At 49.8% G+C, this 18,557-nt stretch overlaps 1 pseudogene; it reads right to left on the bottom strand.

Annotated features, from left to right (window-relative positions):
- LOC116807532 (uncharacterized) overlaps nucleotides 1–18,557 on the bottom strand; it is a 1,256,502-nt pseudogene that overhangs the window by 1,190,874 nt on the left and 47,071 nt on the right.

The raw sequence follows: 18,557 nt of genomic DNA, 5'->3' as shown, positions 1-18,557 counted from the left end.
CCCCGGGGCTTGGGTGACACAGGTCTACCCTGGCGGCAGGACGCCGGGTCTACCCCGGGGCTTGGGTGTAACAGGTCTACCCCGGGCGCAGGACGCCTGGTCTACCCCTGTCGGCCCCGGCCTGCCGAGAGAGACCCCCCCCGCCCCAACACCGCCCCTCGAAGGAGGGCCGGGTGGGGGGGGGAAAGACGGGAATGCAAATTTACTAATTATGGACTTGATGCCCTCATCCATGTCATCTATAAAAATATTAAATAGAACTTGTCCCAGTACAGAGCCCTGAGGGACACCACTGGTGACTGTCCCCAGCTGGATGCGGCACCATTCACCACCACTCTCTGGGCCTGGCCATCCAGCCAGTTCCTAACCCAGCAAAGAGTGCTCCTGTCCAAGCTGTGGACTGCCAGCTTCTCCAGGACTGTGCTGTAGGAGACTGTATCAAAGGCCTTGTAGAAGTCTAAATAGCCAACATCCACAGCCCTTCCTGCATCCACCAGATGGGTCACCTGGTCATAGAAGACCAGGTTGCTCAGACATGATCTACCCTTTGTAAACCCATGCTGACTGGGTCTGGTACCCTGGCCATCCTGTAAGTGCTGTGTGATAGCACTCGGTATGAACTGATCCTTTATATTTCTATAAATATATCTGGTATTCCATCGCTAATCCTGTGGGACAAATTGAATTGAAGTTCAATTCCACCTGTCCAATCTTTTACACCTTTGAGAAAGTCTGGAGTTGGGATTGGATCCAGCCACTCAGAGGCTCCTCTCTTAAAGGAATTTTAGAAGTCTAAACGTCCTGGAGAGTTTTGGGGGATTCAGGGCGGCTGCTGGGTATCATTTCTCCACCTCATGATTCAGCAGGAGTTTCTCCAATAAAGAAATAAAGCTTTTGCCTGAAGCTCCCACTCTGCCGGTGACAGAAACCCCTGTGAGTGTCTGGGACATCCTGACTCTTTGGCAGCCTGGGGACTCCTGGGATATCATCGTGGAGCCCTCATGAGTGCCTGTGACAGACCGGTGGCTTTGCAGCACAAGGTCCTCTGGGATGTCACCATGGAATGGCTGTGACTGCCTCTGACTACTCAGATCCTTACCATCCCCAGAAAGCCCTGGGAGGTCTCCATGGAGCCCCTGTCTCAGTGTGTGATATTCAAGCTCTTGAAGAGCCTGGAGACTCTTGGAAAGTCCTCATGGAACCCCTCTGAGTGTGTGTGACAAATCTGATGCTAAGTAGGCAAACATCACCAGGCCTCATTTCTGTGGTCAATTTCCATGGAAACTATCATCAACCCCCCCCCATTGCTATGGTCAGTTTCCATGGCATCCACCTCAGCCCCTGTTTCTCTGTTCAGTTTCCATGGCAACCATCCCCAGCTGCTGTTGCTATGGTCAGTCCCTGGGCAGCTCCATGGAGACCCCATGCCAGCGGTGGTTGCCATGGACACCAGCTCAGGCCTGGAGCCAGAGTCTGTTGCCATGGCAACCATTGGCACTCCCATTCCCAGGGTCATGGGATCCCAGAACCACAGAATTTTTGGCTGAGCTGGGTGGAATACATCGGGATCCTCGAATCCAACTGCTGGCCCTGCACAGGACACCCCAACAATGCCAGCCTGGGCCTAACAGTGGTGTGCAAATGTGGCTGGAGTGCACAGAGCCCTGGAGCTGTGACCTTTCCCTGGGGAGCCAGGGCAGTGCCCCAGCAGCCTCTGGGGAAAAACCTTTTCCTGAGATCCAAGTTAAGGCTGCCCCGACTCAGCTGCAGCCGTTCCCTCCAGTCCTGTCCCTGGGCACCAGAGTGAAGAGGTTCCCACAGCCCCAGCCAGGGAGCCACTCCCAAGGCTGTTGCCATGGCCACCAGGGCTGGCACCAGCTCGCAATCCTGGTTTCCATGGGCCCAGGTTTAGGAATGGGATTCCCCAATTTCCTGCTCCAAGTAATACTGCAGTGCAGCTTGCTGCCCTCCTGCCTCCCATGGAAAGCACAAAAGACAAAGATCCTGAGTTAAGAACAATTTATTGAGAACAGCAATGTGATAAGGAACAAACAGGAACAGAAACAATATTGAACACAGAAATCATAAGAAAAACCATTTACAGGGAAAAGTACATCACCACCGACTGTCTCTTCCCAGACATGTATTTCTTCCTTCCTGGAAAGGATGCCCTTCTCCTTGCGGGGAAGAAACAGTCCCTTTCCTGCCCCTGGCAATGACATCAGTGTGAGAGTGAATGTAATTGCAACACAATGGCCAAACCCTCACGTCATTTGACCCCACATCATGTCATTGCCAGGGGCAGGAAAAGGAACAGTTGTCTTCCCAGCATGGATCACAGGGAACGTGGGTCACCAGATCTCTTCCCAACATGGGTCCTCCAATAGAGGATGAAGCTGGACAAAGCTCTTCCTGCAGTCAGGGCATTTGCAGGGCTTCTCTTACTGGTGCCTCCGTTGGTGTCTGGTCAAGTTAGACCTCTGGGTGAAGCTCTTCCCACACTGGGGACACCTGTACGGCCTCTCCCCAGTGTGAATGCGCTGGTGCCTGACGAGGTGGGAGTTATGCTTGAAGCCGTCCCCGCAGTCAGGGCAGCGGAAGGGCCTCTCGGCTGTGTGAATCCGCTCATGCAGAAGGAGATGGGAGCTGGTGTGAAACCTTTTTGGACACTCAGGACATTCGTAAGGCCTCTCCCCGGTGTGGATGCGTTGGTGGGCGATGAGTTCAGAGCTGCACCTGAAGCCCTTCCCACACTCCCCACACTCGTAGGCCCATTCCCCTGTGTGGATCATCTGGTGGCGGAGCAGGTCAGAGCTCTGTCTGAAGCTCTTTCCACACTCCAAGCACTTGTAGGGATTCTCCCCATTCTGAAGATGCTCATGGACCACCAGCTCTGACCTCTTGCTGAAGCTCTGTCCACCTTCCTGGCACAGGTTGGGTCTTTCCTCCTCAGAGCACCCTGGGCTGGGTTTGGAGCCCCTCCTCCTGTGGGATCTCTGTGGCTTTTCCTCCCCATTGGATTCCTGTTCCATGGAGCTGCTCAAAACAGCCTCTTCCATGAGGTTCTGCCATGGGGATTTGTCAACTCTGGACTCCATCTTCAGCTCCTCGTCTGGCAAGGAAGGAAAAAGGCAGGATGGGATTTGCCTGTGTGCCAAAGGGAGCAGTCCTTCACTAGGAGAATATCAAAAATGCAAATGCAATGGGACAAACGTAAGAAAAACCACTGACCGAGTCAGAATATGACCTGACACACTGTGGGTCAGGGTGTTGGCAGCAGTCCAATTAAATGGTGGCTGCAGTCCTCCTGCAGTGACAGGTGTGCTGCTGTTCAAGCAGTGATCCTGGAGCAGGGTGGAGTTTGCCTCTGTAGGTCCAGTAGTGGTGTTGTTGGGAATCTTCCTATGGGAATCCAGTGCAGAAGAAAAGCTGCTCCTCTGAGAATGCAGGGGGAAAAGGTCGGCTGTGGTGTTTGAAGTCTGAGATTATATCCAGGCAGGAATGCTTGGCTCCTCCCACTGGGTGGAGCATCTCACAATGGGATGATTTCGTTTTTATCAGTCATGCAGTGACATACAATGGCCCATTAGCAGAAGATATTTCCCAGAGAGATGATTGGTTATGGAAGAGATAAAGTAAACTGCCCAATTAACAGAATTGGGCACACCACCTCTAACAGATAGGAACTGATTACACATCCTCAGCTGCATCTTGTAACCAAAGAGAACTTTCTAATCCAATTTTGTATTTGTAGCTGCTCCTGAACAATGCATTATTAGCAATATCATTACTAGATGTGTTCATTAGTCAAACATGGCTTTACCTTTCTGTATTTAGAAGGTGGACAAGGCCCCATCTGGCTTGGGGCTGTAGGATCAAAGTCAGCTTCCTTGGTTCCTCCTTGGGCCCTGGCCAGGCTTTGGGAGGGACCCAAGAGGAGGATGAAAACAGATGCTCCCACACTGCTGTCAGTTTGTTTATTGAGCAGTATCAGAGCTGGGCCCTCTCACAGCAAGGCTGGCGACTCATCTGGGGCTGGAGGCACCTGCAGGAATTTCCAGTGTCTAGGAGTGGCTCTGCAGTTCTTGGCTGCGACAGCTTCTTCCAAGCTGCTGTGTGGGTCTGGGTGATGGTAAAGTCTGAGAGTTACTGCTGCTAAATCTATCTTAATCAATGTAGGCAATCTTTGGTAGTGATGGTTGGGTGCATTGCTGAGCTGGTTTTGTAGCTTTGGCTAATGACTATGTCCTTTGCAGAGCTTCTCCTTTTGTCAGTTTTTGCTGGTTTGCATTCTATAAATTACACACTTCCTTAGGTTGGTGTCTGTGTTTTTGGTGCTTACCTTGTGCACCAGCAAAACAGGGCCCCATCCTGCCTAAGAGTTACCTAGGAAGACAAAAGCCCTCACTCCAAAAGTTCCCCTTGCTCCTTACTCCCCCCACTTTATACACTGACCAGGATGTCCCATGGGCTGGGGTATTCCAGGGCCAGCGGGGTCACCTGTGCTGGCTGTGTCCCCTCCACACCTCCCTGCCAGCCCCAGCCCCTCCCCAGCGTGGCCCAGGCGGGCAGGACAGGCCTTGGCTCAGTGGGAGCTCAGCAAGAGCAAAACCATCTCTGTTTGCTCAGCCCTGTGCTCAGCACCTGTCCCAGCAGCGTCTCAGTGCCAGTGTCCGTGCCATCAGTCCCAAAAAGGGGTTTCTATGGCACCTGACAGGAAAGGTGTCCCAGGTATCACACCCAGTGAGGCTTGCCATGGAAACAGTGCCCAGCACTGCCCCTTTCTGTCTGCCTGACCTGTCCTTGGCCCTGGCACTGCCGTTTGCTGCTGGTTCCGCGGTTCCGGACCGGCCAGCGTGGCACAGGGCAGGTGCCTATGGCACAAGGCCCCGGCAAGGAATCCCCTCTGGCTCTGGGCTGTGACAGCAGGTCTGAAGATAGGCCCAGGGCATGTTTCCATGGCAAACAACCATCACAATGCCTCCAGGCATTGATTGCTGTGGCACCAAACTAAGGAATGGGTCCCTGTGGCTGTTGCTGTGGCACCTGGTGGCACCAAGGAGTGGCACTGCAATTGTGCCTGGAACAGCCCTGGCACCACTTTGTCCTGAGGGCTGCCATGGCAGCCGAGGGCAGTAACAGCTCTGCAGGCAAGTGGCCATGGAACCTGGCTGCAGAAAGGTGTCCTGGGGTGGTTTCCAAGGAAACTTGAACTGATGAGGGTTGCCATGGCACCCAAACCCAGCAGTGGGGTCAGTGCAGTGACCATGGCAAGAATCCCTTGCAATGGCCCAGTGCAGGTTGGGCTGATGATCCACCCTCACAGCTGGCCCAGGGCAGATCTGGAGTGGTCTTGGAGGCACTTGGCCACCTTGGGTTTGCAACACACTTGAGGAGGGTGTCACGATCCGCTTATAGCGGGGTGTCGTGAAGGTTCGTTAGCCGATCCCAAAGTGCAAAAGACAAACAGCAGGGGACTATCAGTTTAATCACAACAGAGGCACCTTTATTAAGGGCCAAAAAACAATAAATGCGATAGTGGGGTCAGAAAAGAAATAAAAAGGAGAGAGAGAGAGAGAGAGAGAAGGGGGGATGGGAACAGCTACCAACACAGGCGAGGTCCTCAGTGGTCCGGACGATGGGGATCCGTCTTGTTCTGTTGGAGAAAGTCTCCAAAATCCTGCCCAACCCAGGGGTCCAGTTATAGTCCACAGAGGGAAAGGGGGGAACAATGAGAGTCTATTGAAATTGCTATGGGGGGAACAGGTGTATCTACAGAAAATCATCCAGGCTGAACAAACACAATGATGAATAAGTCCATTGAAGTTACAGGAGAAGAACAGGTCATGTCATTCCCCCCCACCACCACTCTCTGTGGTAGGGGTCTCAGTCTCAGTCCTTGGGGAGAGGGTTCTTGATCTCCGTCTGTCACGGTGTGAAGGAGGCAGATGAGGGGTCTTCAGTGAAAGACCACCAGAGTCACCCCAACAGTTCATTTGGCTTAAAGGTGGAGAGTGAAGCAGGAATTGCAGAGGGCCGCTCTGAGCTGGGTCCACGCTGGGTCTTCGGCAAGTCCTTGCCAAGTTCTTGCCGGGCCTCGTTCGGAACAGAACGTAACGGTACAGCGGCTGCACCTGCACTGTTGCCTTCTCCAAGCCAGAACTGCAGTGGGGGAAGGGAGTTCCTTCTCGTGGAAATCGGCAGGCAAATGAGTGAGGGTCTTCAGATTGCCTCTTACAGAGGGTATCTGTTTTCAATGGGGAAACTCAGGATTTGCTACAAAACAAAAAGAAAGAAAGGCCCTTTATTCCTGAGTGCAGCCAGTTCTCCAAGCAAAGCAGGTCCCAGGTGAGTGAGGAGAGACAGGATGGGCTTGGGGAATGTGGAGCAAGGTTGTCCATGCTGGGTCAGACCTCCAGGCAGAGCTTTTCTGAGCAGGCCAGACCTCCTGAAAAGAGTCCTGGGATCATTATCAGTCACTGCATTCTGTAATCTCCTCTTGTGTAATAAGAACAGCAATAAAAGAGACCCTTTAAAACAGGAATACATATTTCCTAGAAGCTCTTTAAAATATCACTCCATAAATATTGTAGGAAACCTTCTTAATGAATGGCACTAGAGCAGAGAGAAATCAAGGCAGAGCCATGGTTCGTCAGGACTTGCTTGATCCTAATGAGCCCTGTGGTGCATTTGGAGCTGAGCCCTGGAACCTCAGGGCCTGAGAGGTGATGGCACAAGCCTTTCCAGGAGTCAAAGTCTTGAGGCATTAATGGGTCCCACTAAGGACCATCCCCAACACAGGCTCCTCATGGACTCCTTGGAGGAGTGAATTGGAGGCAAGGATGGCAGAAAAACCTCTCAGAGACTCAGTGTGGAAAGGATATTCCAAAGTACCTTAACAACTGAGTATCTCAAAGCATTAATGAGCCCCACTGAGTGTCAGTACAAAGCTCTCAAAGGACTCGTTAAAACAGATTAATTGAGGCCATGATTGCACAAACCTCTCACAGAGTCTGTATCAGAGGGGAAACACCAAGTACCTTAAAATAATTGAGTTCCTTGAAGCATTAATGAGCCCACGCTCTGTTGTTACTGACAAAGCCTCTCCAGGGACTAATTACAGCAGCTAATTGGAGGCCATGATTGAACAAAACTCTCAGAGTCTCCAAGGCAAAAGCCAAAGTCCTTCAAAAAACCTGCAGTCCCTTTGAGCATGAAGGAGGCCCCAGGGCCATTCCTGACCAAGGCTCCCCAGGGACTCCTTCCAGCAGATCCTTGAGGCCACTGGGATGTGGGCTAGGGGGAGATGCAGAGGGCAGGATAAGGAGGTGACAGTGCCCAGCCTGGCTGCGGCTGTGTAGGAGGCCCCAGTGCCTCAGCACAAGGTGTCTCCTGATAGCCCTTGGTGGCACAGAAGCTGCTGTGCCCCAGAGCACTGAGACTTGGCTTCTCTTTGTCCCCACCTGTCATCACTGCCTCCAATTCTATGCTCTGTCTGGGGCCTGGAGACACTTTCTCATTTGTGTCCCTCATTCAGACTCATTAAAAGTCAAAGAAACTTTGGAGTTGGATTCTGACTTGAGTTCTTGAGAGGTTTCTTCAGCTCCTTCCCAGGGACTGATGCCTAGGGCCTCAGCACAAAGCCAGAGAGGGTCATTGAAGTCCTTGTGCTGTGTCTGTATTGCTGAGCTGGGCCAGGCTCTTGGCACAGAAGCAGCTCCTGAACACCAAGAGCTTCCAAGGATCATTTCTCTTGCTGAGCAGGTCTTCTCCCAGCCCAGCAGGGCTGGGGCACTGCCTGCAGCCAGCCTGGGCACAGCACACAGGCACAGAGAGCTTCAATCAGTCAGGGCTGGGAAGGTGCTGAGAAATGCCTGGGGCAGAATCACTGCCAGCCCTTGGCACAGGAACCTCTGGCTGCAGGACAATGCAGCTGCAGCTCCTGGAGTGATCTCCTGAAGCTGGAATGTCCCAATGTTCACTGATTCTGTGAGTACAACCCTGAGTATTTCTGGTGCAGGAGAGGTGAAAGAGCTCTCAGCACCTCAGCCAGAGGGGAGCAGGGCAGCCAGGGAGCTCCTTTGGCCTTGGCCAAGCCCCTTCCCCCATGGCTGGGGCTGAGTCCTGGCTGAGCTGCAGCTGCTGCTGTGCCCTTGGCAGGGGCTGAGGCCGTGGGGCAGTGCCCAGAGCAGCCGGGCCTGAGCAGAGCTGTGGGGCCAGAGCCGGCTGGGCTGTGCTGGGGAGAGGCCCTTGGTGCTGCCCAGAGCTCAGGGCAGCTGGCAGAGCTTGCAGGGAGCTGGGCTGAGCTGGGAGAGCCTGGCACAGAAACCATCAGTGTCCATCTCAGCCTGGCGGAGTGTGCAGGGGCAGGACTCAGCCCAGGCCTTGTGGGGCAGGGCCAGCACCTGGGCAAGGCATTGAAAACAGGCAAGAGCCCGAGAGAGGAGGCTGCTCTGTGCCCTTGGGGGCATGGAGAGAGCAGGGAGGGGTCCCAGGACATTTGTCACTGCTAGTATCTGTCCCCAGCTGTGCAGAGCCCCAAGGCTGCTGTGGGCACCTAGAAAGTTCTTGAAATTCCCTTGGGAAGGTGCTAATTGCCCCAGATGATAGCAATTCACTGAGGGTTCTGAGATAATGGGCCTGCAGCTGCCCCTCCCTCTGTCGGTTGGTGTTTCCCACCTGTTGTTATCTTTATCAGGGTGGTGACTCATCTTGGGATCTGTTTTCCTTCCAGCTGCTGGTCTCCCAGGCATCTGACTCCTCTCAAGATCAATGGCCAAGTCCCTTCTCAGGCACACAGCGGCTCTCCTGGTTTCATGACTCATTCCAGGTTCCTTATCTACATCCTCAGCTGGTTTCTTGAGCAGAAATCTCCTTTTAGTGCTGATTTGTTTAGCCATTTTGGTTGTGATGTGTGTTCTGCAATGAGTTTATTGATGGTTTTGTTCCCCTCAAACTGGGCCTCCAGTCTTATCAGGAGTTCTTCCTTCTCTTTACTCCAACATCTTCTGTTGGCTTGGAAGTCTGTTTTGGGTGGGAAACTGCGACCCTTTCCTGATTTCTAACCCATGAGTGTGCCAATCTTTTGGGTTGACTCAGACCAATTTTTGTCTTGAAGTCCCTGCCACATACCTCACAGATCCACTCCCTGGCTGAAGCCATTTCCGCTGTTTCCCTGCATTTAGGAAGGTGAAAAACAATGCTGTGATAAGTACTCATCTCTTACCCACATTTAGCACACCGAAAGCAAACCCTCCTTTTCCCATGGGCTACCCTCAGATGTTCAATCAAGCCCAAGACACAGTTCACCCAGGAACCACAGGAAGGATACGGTGGATTTTGGTCAGGAAAAGTCATGGTAACGATGTCTGCCAGTGTCTGTTCTCTGAGGTTCTCTGTCTGAGCTGGGGATGTCTCTGGTAAGGTGTCCTTGTCCGGCTCAGGAGGTGATGTTTCTGGTGTGCTCTCAATCTCATGCTCCCTGTTTCTCTTCTCATCGTCAAGCACAAACAATTCTCAGGTCCTTGGAAGGCAGGTCTTCACTCCCGCACTTGGTCATGGTGCAAGCTGTTGATACACCTCAGGCAGCCTGCTCAAACCCTTCTTGCTTGCGGAAACATGAACACATTCAAAGTTCTTCACTAACAAGTGCAATCTATCAAACTCCAAGTTCACCTGAGTAGCCAATCCACGTTCTGCCAAACTGGGGGATGCTGAGCAATTTTTGCAGGACAATGGACACATTCAGCAGAGGCACAATCCAGTCTTCTGATAACAAAGTAATCAGTTCAAGGACCAAGGACAGTGAATACTTGTAGACAGAAGAAGAGTTAGCGAGAATCAGCAAGTTGTCAGCAAAGTTTGAAAAAGTGGAAAATAAAGAGGACTAAGGGTGGGCCAGATGACCACAGCAATGTGTGTGTATAATTAGGTATCCAATTAGCATTTAGTCTTAGATGTGTGTACTGTTAGGGCTGGTAAATCATGTATTAGCTAGAGGGACGTGGACATTAGAAGATATTATAAATATAGATTTCTGAATAGTAAAGTTGGCTTCACTTGATCACATGGATCATGGTGTGATGTCTCGTTTCTGATCCTCTGTGAGGCATTTATTTTGAAGATTTAAGAGTTTTAGGCAAGTTAAGATGATAGTTAAATTAGATGTTGCTGAGTTAGCAGAAATAGATAAATAGGTTTGTTCGTAGCTAACAGTAGCTGGATCCATTAACTCATTGCTTGTCAAATTTATGTTTGGGTAGCTGTGCTTATCGTGAGAAACAGAATGTGATAAACATGTTATAAATGAAAGATTCCAAGTTATTAGTTATTAATTTAATAAAATTTATTAAATGTACCAAATATAAATTTTGAGGGGAAAAAAAAAAAAGCCATTTCAAAAAAGTCAGTGTTGAGCCCAGGATTGGCACTGGATGAGACACTCGTTTGACTGCTGCAGCAGAGGGTCCCCTATGCTTCACACTGATTGTCCTGTCTGACCGATTTTTCTGCAAGTTTTCTTGCCCGAGGCAGAGTTCCTTGTCTTCCTTTTTGGAGTGCATGTATTCACGTGGAGTTCTTTTCTCTGTGGCAAGTTGAACAATACATGTCCCAAGAGTGATAAAGACCTGTGATCGCATTCCAGGAATTTGGTTTTGAGATGTATCTCCCTGATGGCACTGACTATCTCAGTCTCAGATATTTATCATGTATTTATCGTCCAGGCATTCCTCGGACCACCTTGATGGATGATCCATCTCCAGGCTGGCCACTTTCATTTGCTTGTAAATAAAGTCCTCCTTCTCTTGTCCAGGTGGCTTTGACATTGTGTTGCAATCACTGTGGCAGGCTTGTGCATTTTAAAAACTTCATATAAGAGTATAACTTAACAGTACATAACTATAAAATAGATGACAATTTTATTTGCACGACTTATCCTACACGCATATAACAGTCGTAATAATTCCATGAGGCCTTGGAGTGTCACAATGGTCTCCATGGTTCCACAGGCCCCACAGTGTCACGTGACTCCTCTGTTCCATGAGTCCTGCAATGTCACAATGGACCTTTGTGGGGGAATCCAGGACTTCCCTCTGGTTGCCCTGGCAGGTCTGGGACCCTGGCAGGGGTCAGGAACCCCCCTGTACAGTGCCCCGAGAGACACTGTCTGTGATCTCTGTCCATGGAGAGGAGTTTTCAATCTAACAGGATGAATTACAAGCTTTGAGTGTTTGATAAGAGTAATAATTAAGTGTGACACGGGTGCAAAAGTAAAATTTTAGGTTTCTAGATTAGGGGTTCAGAGGGGACAAGATGGAGGAAATTGGGTGTGTCTTGTCCTTTTCCTCCTTCTTCGTGCCCTCCATGTTTCACTGTAGTGTTGGCATTTTTCTATTGGTTTAGGCTGGGGACACACAGTTTAACGTAGATGATAGATATTGATACATTATTGTAAATATAGCACAAGTAGTTTCTGGTATATAATGTTTGTAACATCCCACTGGGGGCAGAGTCCCGCACGCTGCCCTGCAGGACAGAACTGCGGCAGGGCAGCAGAACATGTTAGAGATAAGCAAGAATAAACAACCTTGAAAACAGCACAGATGAATTATGGCTTCTTCTTTGGCAACGGGGCAGAAAGACAGAGACTTTCTACAATCTCGGAATCACCAATACCCACAGATTCCGACACCTTTGGACCAATGGACCATGGGGGTTTGCAGTGTCACAACGGTCTCCTTTGGCTCCACAGTGTCACAATGGACCATTGATTACAGGCAGCCTCTCTGTGTCACCCTGGAGCACTTTTTCTATGGGGTTTCCCAGTGTCCCAATGGAGCCTTGTTTGGATGGGGCCTCACAGTGTCACAATGCTGCCTACATTCCATTGAGGCACACAGCATCAGTAGGGTCCCCTTGCTTCCATGAGGCCAGCAGTGTCACAGTGGTCTCCATTAATCCATGAAAACTTACAGTGTCACAATGGTTCCTTGATCTCAAAAGGCCCTACAGTGTCACAGTGATCCTTTGGTTCCATGGGGCCTTTGCTGGTGCATTCCCCCTGCCAGGTGAGAAATGCTTGCTGGGTCCCAGCCTTGGCCAACATCCTCTGGGCTCAGCTCCTCTGGAGATCATCACAAACACTGTTTCCTCCAGACTCAACCCTTCATCCCCTGGGGAGATGCCAATGGCTCCACAGGGAGCATTTCCCTTTGCTCAGGGGAATTTCTCACAGGTGCCTTGTAGTGACTCTTTGTGTCTGTGTGCACACACCAGTGCCTGTGCTCAGGGAAACGTGGCAGAAATGCTGCAGTCTGAGGGGTTTGATTGCCTTGGAGAGCTGAGCCAGTCAGGCCTGTAGGTAAGGTTAAGTCACAAGCTGTAAGAGAAGTTCAATGCTGCTAAGAGTTGTTCTTCTGTGTAAGTTGTGAAGTTGAATATTGTTAAGTATGTGTTATTCCACTGCTAAATCATTATGTCCTAGGTTATAAGTAAAGTGAAATGCTGTTAAGTGCTGTTCTTCTGCTAAATGCTGAAGTCTAAGGTACCAGTAAAGTCCTGTTAAGTTTAAGTTGTGTTTAGGTTTTAGGCTGTATTCCTTTTATCCTTGCCCTCACTGTTCTTTTGTCTCTCTCTCTCTCTCTCACACACACACACACAGAGAGAGAGAAACACAGACACACACACACACACTCACACACACACAGAGACACCCAGACACCCAGACAGTTTTTGGCTCATTTCTGGTTTGATTGCCAGGGTTTTGTTTGGTTTTGTTGTTGCTTTGTTTCCTTGGTGTGCCTGAAGTGTCCAGTCAGGGGCAGAGTGACTCTTGCCAAGGAACTCTGTGGTGCTGTGTCCAAGATTAAAAAAAGAACGTTTTCCTATTTACCATCTGAGTAGGAGTTGCCTTGGGGCAGTTTTCCTTATCTGCTGTTAATAGCCCCATCAATGCCTTGCCACATGACTCAGAGATAACACTGTCCAGGAGCAGGTGATTATGGACACACCTCGTGACTCATAATGACCCATTGTAAGATGCTCTGCCCAGGGGGAAGGAGCTAGGCATTCCAACCTGGATAAAACTGGGGATTTCTAGACAGAGGGGCAGCCTTTTCACAGGTTCTCCGAGAAGACACAGCAACTACATCTGCCATCCTAAGAGGACTGCAGCTACTCCAATTTGGACTGCTACCAGCACGCTGGCCAGGTTGTATTCAGACTTTGTCAGTAGTCTTTCCCTTTGTATTATTGCATGTATTTTTGTCCTTTTCCCCTTTTCCCAATAAATTGTATTTCTGACTTGGAGACTCTCACTGGTTTTGCTTTCAAACCAGAACATGCTGTCACTTAATATTAAATCTGTTTTATGCTACTCCCCTGCTGGGGATTTTTAAAGTGCTCTCAAGCCCTCATTCGTAACAGGGTGAAGGAGCCCTGGCCCAAGCTCTGGCCCTGGGGGCACAGGGATGCTGCTAGGGGGCCCCTGTCTCCCTGTCCCAGCCCCCACAGCGCCGACCCCCTGTCCCCGTGTCAGGCTCTGGGGTTGATCTCCTAGAACATCCTCAGGGAGAGGCTGCGACACCAGGGGTGGGGAGACCCAGGGGTCAGGGGATCCCACTGTGAACGAGCATCTTTGGACTTCTCTGAGAGGAACTGTGAGCGGGAGCCGGGGTGAAGTGACGTCCCCAGTGACCTCACACAGGCCCTGTGATGTCACAGCCCACTCTGGGATCTCACAAATCCCCCTTGTGATGTCACAAAGCCAATGCTGGTCTATCATTCTGTGATGTCATACAGTTGCGCTGGGATGTCACAAAAGACTCTGATATCACAAAGTCATTCCGTGTCATGATCCTCTAGTGTAAACGGGAATCATGATGATTCATTTTCCCGATCTCAGAGTGCAAAAACAACATAGAAGGGATTTTCAGTATCAATCAAAACAAATGCACCTTTTATTGAGTGCCCACAGCAAATGCCATAGAAGGATTAGAAAGGAGATAAAGGATAGAAAGAGAGAGAGAGAAAGAGTGGAGAGGAATAACTACAAATGGAGAGATAAAATCCTCATGGTTCAGACAATAGATCCGTCTTGAAACGTTGAGAAGAATCTCAAAGACTTTGGTTAACTCAGGGCTCTTTTTTAGTTGGTCGAGGGAGCAGGTACAGGACAGTGGAGATTAAGTCCTATGAGAACAAGTACAGACAGCCGTGTTCCAAACAGGACAAACCAGTCCCAGCAGTGAGCAGGACCCATTTCTTCAGGACTGCTTTCCATGGGAAACCAGTCTTGGTCCAGCGAGCACATCTGCAGGTAACAGTTGGCAGACATCCTGCTTCAGTCAGGCCATTGCCTCTGTGTTAGACTTTTAAGGGTCTCAGTCCTTGGTGGGGGGGGGGGGGGCGCTTCAATCTCCGTCTTTGATGGTGGTCGTGAGGCAGATGAGGGATCTTCCCTGGGGGGGGTCACCAAAGTTCTCTAAAGTGAGTGGTATCTGGCCAAGAGGTGGGCAAATTCATGGGGAGCGGGGATCGTGAAGCCGGTGTAAGCGTACAGAGCAAGCCGCTAATTGCCAGTCCCTGCTCAAAGCGGTGCATCGTGTGCACAGCAAGCACACCTGCAAACAATCACTTGGCAAGCATCCACATCAACCAGGCCAGAACACCGCCAGGGTCTTCAGGGTCTTAGTCTCTGGGTCTTAGGGAAAATTTGGACTGTCTCTTACAGCCTGTGATGTCACTGTCTGTTCTGTGATGTCACAGTCTGCTCTGTGATGATATTCAGGCACCCAATGATGTCACAACCCACTCTGGTGTCACACAGCCACCCTCTATGATGGTAGAGTCAGCTCTATGGCCCTCACACCCTACTCTATGATATCACAGCCAGACCTATGATAACACAACCCCCTCAGAGATGTCACAAAACCCTCTCTGTGATGTCATACTACCACTCTGTGATGTCACAGCACACACTTTGACCTCACAGCCCGCTCTATGCTGGCATATAGCCATGCCATGATGTCACGGCCTGCTCTGTGTTGTCACACAATCCCCTGTATGATGGTGTAGCTGCTTAAGGACCTCACACAACAAACTCTGTGATGTCATAGCCCAATCTGTGACCTCAAACAACCCATTCTGTGCTGTCACACAGCCCCTTTCTGACCTCGCAGCTGCTCTGGGCCTCTGTGACACAGCCACAGAGGTGCCACTGTGACACAGCCCCCTCTGGGACATCGCACAGCCCCTGTGAGCTCTGTCTGTGCCCTGCTCGTGTCTCTGGGATGCCCTGGCAGTGCCCCAGCCCTGCTGGGCTGTGCACAGGAGCTGCTCCTGGCCAGAGCTGTCTCTCTGCAGCGCTGCCCTTGCCAGGTGCTGCCTCTGGGCCAGGAGCCCGGCACATCTCAGCAGCACAGACACAGCACAAGGACTTTGGTCATCCTCTGGGGCCTGCTCTTCAGAGTTAAAAGATACCAAGGGTAAAGGATCCAGCACAGCAGCCCCTCATTTTCTAGAGGCCCTCCAACACAAAGGCAACTAAAATAACCTTGGGTTAGTCACAGTTATTCAGAGGCAAGCGAGCAAAACAAGGTATTTTAAACAGTGCCAAAAATTGATAGAAAACCCCAGATGGAAAACTGTATTTTTCATAAAGAAAAACACAAATGAGGAAGAGAATTTGGGTCTTCTTTCTTCCCCAGTATCAGACTGTCGGAACTCAAAATGTCCCTCAGACATTTTCAGAGGTTCCAGGCCTTGGTTAGAAGCATTTTAGACCCTGGTAAGCAGCTGGAAACAGCTGTGATTTTGAGTTTGAGCCATGGAATGAGTTACCAACTTTGAAGGTGGAACAAGCGGTCACAGAGGGTTAGAGGGTATAGTAAAAGTAGTTACAAATTAGAGGGGAAAATTTTTTAGTATTGTACAGGGGGGTTTTAACACCTGTACAGGGGGGTTTGACTTTGTACAGGGGGGCCAGGAGTTCTAAGATGGAGGAAAGTGGGCCTGATCCTGTTCTTCCTCCTTCTTCTTCCTTACCTCCATGTTCTTGGTGATGTTGGCACTCACAGATTGGTTTAGAGTAGAAAAGCACATTGTAACATAGATAGTAGGTATTGGGGAAAATCTGTAAACATATAACACGTAATATATCATATAAAAGATAGCAGCAGCCCTGGGCGGGGAGAGAGACGACGGAGACACCGGACAGTGAGGGTGTCAGGAGTGTGTGTGTTTCTGCCTGGGCTGCTGAACAAGGCAGCCACAGCGGGCAAAGACAATCTTTTAGATAACTAGCAATAAACTGCCTTGAGACTGAACAACAAGAGGCTGCGGAGTTTTTCTTTGGAAATAAAGGTTGGAGGAGAAACTTTACCACCACACGAGAGCCCCGAATCAATCCCGGGGTTCTCACATCAGACAATATGAATATAACCATCAACAATTAATACTAGCTCTTCTTTCAAAGACACACCAGCCTGGCTTTGGATACTTCCAGGGATCCAGGGGCAGCCACAGCTTCTCTGGGTACCCTGTGCCAGGGTGGGCCCAAACTCACAGTCAAGAATTTCTTCCCATTATCTCATCTAATCCTGCTCTCAGTTCAAAACCATTCCCTTCTGTCCTAATCACTACACGCCCTACACACTCCTATCTGTGGAATCAAAAGAGCACGGTAAAAAAGCCCAATTAAAATGGGGTCCTGGTGACAGTGACAAAGACTGCACATGACTCTGGGAGGCTCATTTTCCTTGCCATGGCACACCCCCTGCTTTACCAGAGAGAATCACATTCCCCGGAGCAATCTGGAACAGAAGTACCTTTGCATCCAGTTTTCTGAATCGATGCACCATCCTAGAAGCAGAAGGAGAACACGGAACAATGGGATCCGTCTGGATACCAAGGAAAACTTGGCTAATTACCACACCCCCACTCCCTCCAGTGCTCCATCCTGCCAGGGAGGCAGGGCTGCATGTGACTGGCATCATTTTTAGTACAAGTAAATTAACTAACATGCAAATTACTATTAGTAGGATGCTATTACATTTTCCTTCTCAAGACATTTTTGCTTCCAGTACCAAGGAAATGTTTTTGGTATTTGGCTTCTTATGCAATGCTGCTTGTCTCTGGGTAGTCTTAACATAAACACTTATTTGTGGATGGCAATATTCATGCCCACTGATATGGAAGGGTCTGTTTTTTCTTGTCCATTCCTATCAGCTCTCTCTGATTAAGGGAAATATTCAAGCTGCCAGAAGTTAGCAAAGTTAAGCAATCATACAGAGCAGGTTTTGTTCTGCTCTCTCCCCGTCCCTGCCCCTGCCCCTGCCCTTGCCCCTACCCCTGCCCCTGCCCTTGCCCCTGCCCTTGTCTGTCGCGGCCGCCCGCCCAGCCATGGTTGGGGGCGCTCCGCCCTGCCCCATCAGACTCCCCGGCACCTCCTGCAGACCTTTCCCGCCCCTGCTCGATCTCTCCTTGGCCAGTTCACACAGCAGCAGCGGCGGGAGGGCGCAGAAAAATTTTTCTTCATGGCCAACATCAAAAAATGTGATTAGGATAAATTAAATCAACCAGAACGCTTCCCTCTGCTCCTTGCGACATCCCGGCAGCATCTGATATGTCCACCATCTACAAGGTATTGCCATACAGGAAGGATTTTAGACAAAGGCATAAGAAGAGGTGATAGATAAAACTTACAACTAAGATGCTGAGTAAGGAGTTATTTAAACTTCTGAAAAATTGGGAAACTCCCAAAGGCTCAAAGCATGAAGGCATTTAAGGGAGATGAATTGGAATGACCAGAGAACAGCTGCAGAAGGAAATCTTGGAGCAATGGGAAGGACATACATGCAGCTGCCCAAAATTAAGAGATGTTCTTAGATACGGCCATTTAACCAGGAGTCCTGGAAACACCCAAAGGAAGAGTGTCATGAAATATTATACTGAATGTTGGTGGCAGAGGTAGAGGGGAAGATCAGTATTTCTTCTCCTGCCATCAGTAGAAGTAAGCAGTAGAGCCAGGAAATTCCTGTTCTGGGTGGGAAAACATTACCATTTCTTCAAAGTGCTCCAGTGACCCAGATAATAAAGATTTGCTTATATGTTATTGTTGCAGCATTTTTGAGAGAAAGAGGACATGAATTACGAAATTTGAGCTACTCCAGTCTAGGCCTCAGATTGAGGCCTGGTGAGGCCTTCAAGCCTCTGACGCAGTTAGAAATTCAGAGCTTGTGGCGCAGATAAAAAATAGTCTTAAGGTGTGATGGGGACCACTGGGTTGTCTGGGTGTGAATTAGTATAGGTTTTATGGTGTAAGGTGTAGGCCGTTTTAAGGAAAAGGTAAACAATATTGGTTTGCCAATCAGAGTGTCTTTGTTTTTGTAAACTATGTGGAAGCTTATATAAACTACCACCTTATCTTGAATAAACGGAGAACGCTTGATGAACCACATTGGTTTGAACCTGCGTTTGTCTTGTCCAGCTTTCCGTTTTTCTGAGATTCCCTGGCTTTAAGTGGCGCCCGGACCAGGGACTCAGGAGGCTCCCAAAAG

This window comes from Taeniopygia guttata, chromosome 37 (assembly GCF_048771995.1).
Source record: "Taeniopygia guttata chromosome 37, bTaeGut7.mat, whole genome shotgun sequence".
Classification (NCBI taxonomy): Eukaryota; Metazoa; Chordata; class Aves; order Passeriformes; family Estrildidae; genus Taeniopygia; species Taeniopygia guttata.
The sequence above is the reverse complement of the archived record's forward strand: the minus strand, read 5'-3'. Positions and strand labels throughout refer to the sequence as shown.